We start from the raw sequence: 11,612 nt of genomic DNA, 5'->3' as shown, positions 1-11,612 counted from the left end.
AATATAATATAACGCAATGTATCTGGACCTTCTAAATTTTATTTTTATGAAAATTGTAAAAATTAACCTGGTCTTTTTGACACCTTTAAAATATAAATTTTACATTATGTAATAAATACGCAGCTTTAAATCACTATACTAATTCTGCAATACTTTCCTTCATTTTTGTCTCCATTACAACACAAGATGAGGCTTCTTTCTCGATCCAAATAATCTGAAAGGATATAGGTAAGCTATAGTCAGACATCCTTGCGAAAATCGAGCTTGGCGTGTCAACGTAAAAATGTAATTACCGGGACAAAATCGTGGCAAGTTCTCTTTTTTCGTTCTAGTAGTGACAATCCTCCCGATAACACAAATCCTTAGCTATGTCTTACATAACACTCAGGTCTCGTAAAATTGTTCTGAAGTCGTTTGAAAGCGATCTTGAACCGATCGTTTCGAGCTGGTGTTCGGTTCGTTAATTGCCGGGAAGAGGCAAACAATTCACGCTAATTATCGTGACGACGACGCCACGTAACATCCAATTACCAATGACGACTTCTTTCTTTCCCTTTAGTTAGGTTGCTCGACTTTTTTTTTCGTTGCAAAAATGATTTATTGGATGCTTGTGGCGCGTGGGAATCTCATCGTTGTTTCGAGCTGATGAAAACAAGACAGAGAGAAAGAGAGAGAGAGAGAGAGAGAGAGAGAGAGAGAGAGAGAGAGGGAGAGAGGGAGGGAGGGAGGGAGAGAGAGAGAGAGAGTGAGAGAGAGGAGGAGGAGGGGGGGGACAGAAGGCTGATCTAGTGAAAGAGATAGATAGGCAGTTACATAGATAGATAGGTGCATTAAATCTTAAAGGCCGGCTTCCCTGAAGACCAGGGGAAATGCAAACACGAAATAACCTCGCGTAAGAGCAAAGAATTGGACGCGTATATGTGGGAATTGGGAAAATATGATAGATATTTACATATCCGTGTACTTATGTTTTATACAGACATTCTCGTCGGTACAAATGCATAGATATGCAAATATGCATAGACATCTTGGTCTACAACATGGCTGACGTCAATAAACCTGAGAACTTGGAGAAGAGATTATTCCAACAACAACATTCTACGTGTTTGCGAACGTAAATTATTGCCGAGAATATTTTGCGTATATTTATCATACACTTCACCGATCTCGCACATGTTTTTTTTTCGATAGATTTATATTAATTTGATCAGATCTACCGAATTCTATTTACTCTTCTAATCTAACTCGATATATTTTTATTTTATATAAAAAACTAACTGATGAATATGGATGTTATTTTGCAATTTTTTTTTATTTTTATGTATATTTTTGTTGTTAATTATCTTATATCTATGGGGAAATCACTCAAATCAATCAAATGGATGGATGAATTAAGCCCATATGCTAACTTCAGTGTTGGTTATATCAAAATAACACACGAAAAAGTTCGATAATGAAAAGAACTCTGTGAGAGAGAGAGAAAAAGAATGTGTTTCTACATGTTAGACAATATGCGACGCGAAGAGAGAAAAACGGTAAATGGCAGGCGGGAAAATGAGAGGGGACGTGTCCACAGCCATCGTCACAATCACCTGCATTTTCCTCCATCGACAATCCAACATCCTCGCTCTGCACCTTGCTATCCCTCAATTTTCTCTCACTTCTTGCTCTTCTCTTGCACTTCTCCCGTTCTCTCTGTTGTCTCTTCTCGCGTTCCTACTCCACGCGTCATCTCACGGCCTCCTCTCCGCTGTCTAACCACTCATCGTGAAAAACTCATTCGAGGAACGATGGCGCGTTGAGCCTTTCGCAGCGTTCTTCTGAATGTTCGACGTAATTTTCCCGCTTCATTTCCTTGTAGTGCGTAGTCTTTCAAACGGCTTCTTTTTACAGAAAATCATCGTTTGGTCAAGGAGAAGTTGAGCAAAGACGAAAGACACAAGTACCTCTCCGCTTCGTGAGCTCGTTAATGAAATTGAGATGTGATAGACGATTCGATTAAAAATTGGAGGTACAAAGATAAATGCGTTTTATATTTCAAGTCAATTTCAGCGAAACTAACGAATTTCAAATCGATATTAAAGTTGAAAAATTGGACTACACGACTTCTTGTTTGTTGAATTTCTAATTAACTTCATGGATATTTCTACACTTCTCAATTGACTATGCATATTGACTTATAAAAAACTCTGATAATACTGGCATTCAATACTCGTTCCATATTCGATTATCTCGCGTGGTGATCATCTCTATTAGGGACGTAATACCGTGGTCGTTTTCACCTAGTTACACTCGAGGCGAGGGAAATGGGACTTTTACAAAGAATGACAGAAGGAAACGAGTGTAATCCCGCGACAGCGAAGATGCAACGAGCACAATATCTCTTATCTCTTTCTCTTTTCTTTGTTTCTTCTTGTCGTATCTCGCGCGCCAATCAATTAATTTTTCTCAAGTGCGATCGATGCGGTCACCCTATCTGCCGCGGTTATACATAAATACATGAAGGCTCGTGTGCCGACTTTAAAGACCAATATTTCCCGTTCCAATATTTCCGCGGTTCAATGAGAGAACGGTAAATCGCAAGTCGTTACAAGGGAGAAGCGGCCGTCTGGTGTTTCCAGTGCGGTGAAAATTTCAGAAGGGTCCTCGAGAACGCTCGTACTGACGATGAGAGGCACGATGCACGCTGAGCGCAATCGTACAAGCGTATTCCGCATATTTCCTCTTCCGAACACGTTTGTAACGCGACCATAGCCACGCTTTATAACGAGGTTTGCTGACGTTGTTAGTCCAACACGTACCACCACCGAGACAAATGAAAACGAAGAACGGTCATCTCTCCTGGTGTCGCGACGACGTTGCATGTAGAGTACGAAGAGTTATCAGAGAAACGAGTGAACTAGCGTTGCAGCGTTGATTACCGATCAATCGATGGTTAATGAAGCCATACAGTATCTATTAGCGGTACGCCGCCAGTTCGATTAGTTCACGGCATGCTATTGAGTCTTACATCACGTTCAATGAGGTATCTGCATCTTCAATTACGCTATACTGAAGTGTATAATAAAGAAAGTTAAAAGAGATGGTAGAACAAGAACAAATATGCAGGGACGAACTAATAATTTTACACTGAGAAAAAAGTATTTAGTATTTGTGACTGTGTAATTGTGTGATAAAATAATTATAATTCAGAGCTCCATTAGCATAATCATGTTGTATAGTTTTTTCAAATATGAGGTAATTTCAAATATTAATATAATAAAATATCAACATATGGATGTAAATATGGAAGTGAATAAATATTTTTATTCAGTAAACTCAATCGCAAACATATGAATAATTATTGTTTTAAATTCATTATTTATATGATAGTAATAACTAAAAAATATATTAAGTAAAAGCTAAAGATTTTCAAGAAGTGCGTAACTATTAATAGCATAATTGACTATATTTGCGCGGTTAAGGCAACTATAAGTAACGTCTGCCTAGCTGGTCTCCCAACTTAATCAAATGTTCATGAATAAATTATATAATAATGCGCTATTTATGCGCTCTTAAATCCGCAAAAAAATTTTACCAATTTTACCATTTTTGAAACAAAGAATATTGACGATCGTAATCTTTTCAGTGTATAACTACGGAACATTGTACTTTCAATACCTGTCGTCTGTTAATGTAGATCTTATTAAAGTGATATCCAATGTTACCGTCCAAGATATTTTTACGAGATTCTCTGCAAACCGCTCGTTACTGCATCTTATTCTCTTTTCCTCCTTATTTGGCTATATCGAATCTTTTGAATACGAGCAGTCCTTTGTTGAAATTATATCCTTTAAAGAGGTGATGTTGAATGAGGCAGACAGTCGCTTTATTCCAGAATAAAAGACGTAGAACTTTATCTTATATATTGGTGGGATCAACTATCCGGCAGACGTCATTACGCAAAGTTCTATTATTACCCATTTGCATTATGTTTTTAGAAACGTTTTTTTATATCGTATTATTGAAACAAAAATTTTTCTCATCTTTTTTTCATTTTTAAAATATTAAAAATATTTTTATACAATTACAAATAAAGCAAATTTTAAAGTACATTTACATCTATTTACATAAAATTAAAATAGTATAAAAATTACGTTTTAAACAAAATTTACATAATTTACACTTGTCGTAATAGCTATTTTCAGAAATCACATTGATAATATTACTTTTGTTGTAATATAGCGAAAAATCTCCTTTTTAAAAGAAGATGACAAAATTGTATTTTAACTCGTGAAATAGGAGAGATTTCTTCTTAGAATGGGACAAAAAGGACAGGTCAATCCCTTCAACACTAATGAGGAAAATCGCTCGACCGAGAGATATTAGCTTCACGTTAACATTTTTGTCAAATAAAGTCATTATTATGATATTAAATTGCAGCAATTACAATTGAAAAATTATATTATTGAGACAAATGATTCAGCGCAACAAAATTACAATACAAAAAAATCTACATAATGATACGTTCTATTAAGTCAAACAATGAGGTTGTGAAATCGAACCAATTGTTTTTTAAATAATGAACTGGAAATTTTGAAACATTTTTGTAATTTGTTTTAGTATAAAAAAATATTATTTAATATTAGCAAAATGGAATTATTGATAAGTGCATGTAACAATTGCGCTTTTCTGTTTTCCGAACCTTCGCACGTAGGGCAGTCTGAGTGAATTAAGATCGCACGTCCGCCAAAACTGAATTCCATTTCATTAACGGAATGTGATTGGCCTAGTGCCCAGTATCAGACTATTGTTACACTGCGCTCGACAATGGCCCCTACACAGAAATTTCCACTTTTACAATTGCACAAATTCGATTGACTTTCTTAAGCGTAACAAAATTTTGAAAATGCTATTAATTTTATTGTCGATTCGAACGAACTATTAAAGGAAACATATATATGTTCTAATTTAGAAGCCATTGATGTTTTTTTTTTACTTGCTCTTACTGCTTCTTTCGCAATTTCGAATTAATGATTTTTCTCGCGAATCTCTGTGTGCATTCACTGTATTAAATTACATTGTATTTTGTACGAATAATTTATACGAATGATACGTGTCATTCAATAATATTTAGTCGCTTCGTTCATTTTGTTAGAAGCAGCGAAATCCAATTCAATGAGCTGCAGCACGTTTTATTATTTTTCTAGTATTACAAAATATTTGTTAATTCAAACATTTATATGTACAATTTTCTCAATATTATCAATCACAAAATTATTATCCGATACTGTGAACGAATTTTAATAAAACTTGCACGTGGAACGAATAACTACGGATGAATGAATACTAGTATTGGCGAGTAGATTGTGTCTATCCTGGCTTGTTTCCGGGAAGAGTGAATACCGGCTAGTTACCGTTTCATTCCCTTGGCTCGACAGTCTGGATTGACGTTGCCGTTCAAGCGCAATGCGAAATAGTGCGCGTCCGAACGCGAAAGTGAAGTGCACCCACGGGTGTATACGTCCGTGAGAAATTGTGGTCTTCAAAACGAAGACATTCTCACCGTGGAGAATTAAAAACTCTGACAAAAGATGGAACAACAAGCGGTCGCAAAAGGTACCAAAAGTACTCGTCACAACAACTCTTTCTAGAAAAAGATGTACGAGATGTAGCAAAATAACAATTTTTCCGTATCAAAAATTTATTGACGAATAGCGAAAACAGGAATATTTAATTATGACTGCAGATGTTTTAATAACAGATGATAAGTGGTGATAAGATCAATCGTACGTATAGCTTGAATGATTATTTATTAATTAATAGATTCAATAATAGATAGATTAATAGATTTTAATAAATTATTATTTATTTTTTAAAAATAAATTATTAAAAATAAATTATTTAAAAATAGATTATTAATAGATTTAATAGATTTTTTTGATAGATTTTTTTCTAATAGGACAGAAAGAAAGGAATTCTTCTCGCGCGGAGAATAGAACGCGATTCTCTTTGTGTGAGATCTGTTAGTTTTACTTAACATAATTTAATATCCGCGTGCTATAAAGCCTCCGAGGGCCGAGATAGACGCTCTTTCAAAATATGAAAAGAAGCGACGCGCGACTGAAAGATGGAAGAGCAATATAAATGCAACAACGCCGCCGGCGTAATTCCGCGGCGGGTGATGTATGATGATTGCCGGATTAAATAAAGGCAGAGTCGGAGAACACGTTCGCAACTGTGAAAGAAAATTCTGAAAATTTTCTTCCACTATTCCGACATCATCGATGCTTCGTCTGTCCGCGTCAAGGTAAGTATATACGCTAATTTCTCGTGTACTGAAAGATTCCAGCTTGGTGTTAACGCCAAGATCGATTATCCGATCGCTCATACGGAGTAGCTGGTTGGTACAATATTTGCTGTAATTTTATTCGGACCAGCATCCATTACCCCTACCCTATGCACACGATCTATCTTCGATTCTCGGCTCGATCGTGCGTACCAACGTATCGGTTCATTCTTGAATTTCCAAAGCGCATTAGATCGTACTCTCGTCATGGCGACCGTCACGTTTCTCGTGTGCGCGCTCGTATCCCGATCCGATTTGCGAAATTGGCGCCGAAGCGTGCAACACGAATTGTCTACGTGACCGTTATTACTAAATGAAGAATGTAGCGACGAATAAGAACATATTTTTCTTCAATTGGCATAACATGATATTAAAATGATACGTTATTATACAATAGGAAAGAATATAATTTTTGCTAAACGGTCTTTGCGATAAAAACATTTTTTTCTATTCTATTGTGACATATTTTTTTTCGGGCTCACTTTGTATTCGCGACATGGTTTATCTGAATAGCGAAGACATTACGAACGACATTATGGCCGCCAGATGCAAACTCGGTACGCGAATATATCACGTGTGTCTTGAACCTAGAAATGCATCGTGGCCTTAAAAAAGGAGAATTTAGAACGCTAATGAGATTCCGCAGGTCTCATTGATGTGCACAGCGGGATGCATTGTTTTCTCCTGGGCATCTCGTTGGCGTATGTATCTCGACCTCATCGTGTCTCTCACTCACTCATACACACACACACACACACACTCTCTCTCTCTTTCTCTCTCTCTCTCTCTCTCTCTCTCTCTCTCTCTCTCTCTCTCTCTCTCTCTCTGTCTCTCTGTCTATCTCTCTGCAAGTACATGTGCAACGCCTATTATTATCGCTTAACGGCGGAGTGGAGAGCTCTCTCTCGTATTGCACCTTCCCTCGATCTCATAGGTAGTGTAGTGTAGCTGCCACACGTAACATTTATCCGCGAAAAGCGAGCGAACGTGCTCTGCCCTGGTAAAACGCTTTTCGATAATAATGTCATCGGATGAGTGCGTCGACGACATAAGTGTGCGTGGACGACACGAAGCGGTAGTAATACGCGCGCAATACAACGCCGATATTAAATGCGCGAATAAAGTCCGGTTACTAACCTGCGCTAATCCGCGCAGTAAACAAAATCTCTCTCTGTATATCGTTTTCGCATAGATGTGACGGAATTTAATAGCTCGCGCTATGGCGCGAGTCCATTAACTGCGGAGTTTCGCAAATTGAAGCGTACTTGGCTTGGTACTCCATGCGAGCCTTCACTAATCCATTAGCGACATAGTATCGAGAGTTGTTGTAATTTCGGTGAAAAAAAAATTGTTAAAAAATTTCTTCATCTCTATGGTATTAATAGAAGTGCCTTTCTCTCTTCTTCTCACGTACCGCGCGCAGATTGATTCGCACGACTTGACTGTAATTTGTAAATCGTCGAGATGTAAAAAATTGGACCGCGTACCATCGTTTGTTAATATCGTTTATCGTCGGAGTAGCAAAACACATTGCGTTTTCCTTTGGGCAATATATATCGCATACACGAATGTGTTTGGTGCAGCGCACTACGGCTTAAATCCAATTTCTTTTGCATCAAATTTTCATGCCATATTATATAGAAAGATTCTCTCTACACTCTACCACGAAGAACCCATTTGCGAAAAATTGAATCTAAGACATTTTACTCGCATACCGAATATTCGTACTCATCTCCGGAATTCAAATAACTGTTGTAGTCTATGACTGTTCACAAACAAATAGGAAATGCTTTGAGAATATCTATTTTGTGATTAATTTTAAAAATCTATTTGTGTAATCCAGTATTAGGGGAATGAATTTTTCCATAATATGTACATTATTTATACATTAAACAATAAATATTATTTTATGCGCATAAAAAATTTTGAAACTTTCTTTAATGCTTTGCATATATTCTTGATATTATTACTGTTTATTTATCATATATTTAAATAAATTAATCAAACAGAATTTAAATAATAGAGAATAAAAGTATAGCTCTCTCTCTCTCTCTCTCTCTCTCTCTCTCTCTCTCTTCGAGGCAGACAAAATCTAATATTCGGAATGCGAAGTGAGCATATCTGTAAATGAATGTGAAACACATCCGTGACAAAGTGGTGGGTCGTTCTGCGTACCGCCTTGCACGTAGGAAGTCCAATTTCGTTCTTCAACCTCAGCGGTCCTCATCGTCCGCTTCTGGCAGATATAAGGCGCTGCCAAGAATTCGATGGGGATCATTTCTCGACATCATTTCTTGGCAGAGCATTTTTAGCATTGTAGTGAAAGAGAGTCGCCACGATTGAGTTTTGTTTTACATAATAATGTCAATTTCATATATATATATATATATGTGTGTATGTGTGTGTGTGTGTGTGTGTGTGTGTGTGTGTGTGTGTTATATACGCGTGATAATTATATAACAAAATAGGATTTAGATTACATAGATTATATTTCGAAGATATAGACCATGTTCCGATATGCACCGCTACCACTGAAAAATGTCAATTTTAAAAATCTATAAGATTAATGTACCAATTAATGAACAAATGATCTATTGTTGGACAAAGTGACAAAGTTTCAAATATTAATAACTTTTAATATGTTTAAATAAATTCGATGTTTATAAAAATTTAATAACGATTTTATTTTGAATGATATTGTTAAAAGCTTAATATTTAAATTTTTTTATCACTTTGTCCAATAAATTGGATCATGTCCATTAACTGTCTACTAACTGGTACATTTACCTTAGTTTACGTTACGTAGATTTTCAATATTGGCAATGTATTTGAAAATACAGCTTATATTTCCAAAATATAATCTACTTAATCCAGTTCCTGTTTTTCATTTAATTCAATATTTACGCGAAAACATGATTTTCTAAATCAACATATTGTATTTTGTATACGATACAAATACACTATTCGTGACATAATTGTGTTACACCAATTTCAATAATAAGTAATTCGTTTATATCCCCTGTTATTATATTTGTATTTTAATTGTCTTGTTTATTTGTAAAATTTGTTTTATTGTTATTTGTTATTTAACATAATATTGAATATTTTCGTAAAATCGATTTAATATTTGGACTAAGACAAACTCAATGAAAATATGCACATTCCTTGGCGGTAACAAATTCCAGTCCTCTTTGCATACCATCGTACCTCTTTTTTTCGCAAATTTCTTGCCGTACGCAGAAATTCCAGGCGACGTTGCAGAAGAGTTATCTTAAAAGAGAAGAAGAGAAAGAGCAAGGATTAACGAATAAAGAGAGGAACGCATTAAGAGTAGAAAAAATTATATGTCGGGAGAGGAAGAGAAAAATAGTTATATCTGAGGTCTCTCCTCGAATGCGAGTTTTAATTATTTTCCTTTTCCTTCTTTTTATTACATTTTCTCTCACTAATCGAAAAAAATTATTCTTTCTCGCCATATATCTTTTATTCCTATATATCTATATTTAATATCAACATAAATCTCTAGGAATACATACACATAATTCTTTCTCTTCTTCAAATCTTTAAATATTTTATAAACTTGTATATGTTTTTCGAAACATCTACACAGCGTAGTAGTTCGGAAAATTTCCCACGTACATGTATAAAAATGTAAATTCATATTTTAATTCTTCTAAAAATTTAGACTAGAGGGAAATCAATGATATACTGCGAATGCATGTTTGACAACGCGCACATCTTGTTTATTTGTTTGAAATTAAAATCACGAAGAAAATTTGATGGCATATGAAAAGAACAGTAACAAAGAAAATTAGCGTGCAGACCTGAAGAAGATCAAATAAACCGCAGTTTCCGTAACGAGAAAGAGGGATAAAATTAACGAAGGTTCAGTTCCCTTTCATCTCCATTTGAAGGCTTTCCTCCGACACATGTTCCTTTCTTTAGCAAACTATCTCTGTTAGACTTTCGTATCTGATGCGACTATAGGGTAAAACATGGAAGGATAAAGAGGTAAATGAAAAACGTAGGCAAAGATTGCTGTGTGCAACGTGAAGAAAAAAAAAAAGATAAAAATGGAATGTTACGCAGGCTAGTATGGAAACTCGTAAGCACAAAGCTGAACTCACTTGTTGCACTTTGCAAATGAAAGATTATTGTACGTGCATCTGAGGATTACATGTGTTGTGTTCCTAATTAAAAACAAACAGATTTGATGATTTGCCATCTCGTCTCGCTTTTGGGTCCAATCAGGATATTTCTTTTCCTGTACGATTTTAATTTTATAAAGCCAGACAAATACCTGGAAGTCGCTAGTTGTTATGCGCTACACAAAGGGCAACAGGCGGATTGGAAGGTCTGAATACGAGAAGACTCCATTTTTCTTCAGAATAAATCGCTGTTGATGGTGCACTTGACTTCGAACGACATTCCGATTTTACGCATATTCAAAATCAATCTAAGCTTCACCTTTTTACCTGACTTCACCTACCTCATCGCATTATCCGACACCCTTCGACACAAGTTTGTCGTTCGTTTTAGACTGGAAGTGATTGCGTGACTCAAGAACAAAGAGATTGTTAGAAGAGAAAAATCACATACTTTATCATTTTAAAACAAACACTGTCAACAGTGTTTGTTTGAAAAATGATTTGCAGTAATAAAAGAATAAGGATAAATATCCTCATAATATTACAATATAATAATTTTAATACAAATTTCAAGTAATAAAATAAATAAAATAATGAGCGAAGATCAAATTTAATTGTTAATATTAATTAATCATTGCGCAACGTAGAATCTGACGCCAACTCCTAACGCTCAGTTTAATTAATGTTTTATTAATACAAATTTGTTTGAACGAGTCACAACGGACAATTTTAGAAAAATACCATAATATAAATTTGTTGTGGACGCGTTACAAATAGAATAAAAAAAATCAAAATTGAATAAAAAAAGAAACCAGTTAGAGTAATCTTCTATAATCATATGAGCATAGAAAAAAATCGCAGGGAAAAATCGACTGTATTAATCTTGTTAGAAGAAAGTGAGAGGGAGAAGAGGGACAGTAACAGACTCCCGCGACAAGCGCAACCAGCAGTAGTGGCAAACAACGAAGAGGAAGCAGCGTGCGGATATGCTACGGAGTAAAGGCAGAAAGAGAGACACCGATCTCTCGCGTTCAATACGCATGCGAGGTAAAGCGTGTGCGCGGGCGCGTACAACACGGGCCTCTTTTCGATCGACGGTGTCGGTGGCAGCGGCAACGGTGGTGGCGGCGGCGGTG

The sequence above is a fragment of the Atta colombica genome, unplaced genomic scaffold (assembly GCF_001594045.1).
Source record: "Atta colombica isolate Treedump-2 unplaced genomic scaffold, Acol1.0 scaffold198, whole genome shotgun sequence".
NCBI classification, from domain to species: domain Eukaryota; kingdom Metazoa; phylum Arthropoda; class Insecta; order Hymenoptera; family Formicidae; genus Atta; species Atta colombica.
The sequence above is the reverse complement of the archived record's forward strand: the minus strand, read 5'-3'. Positions refer to the sequence as shown.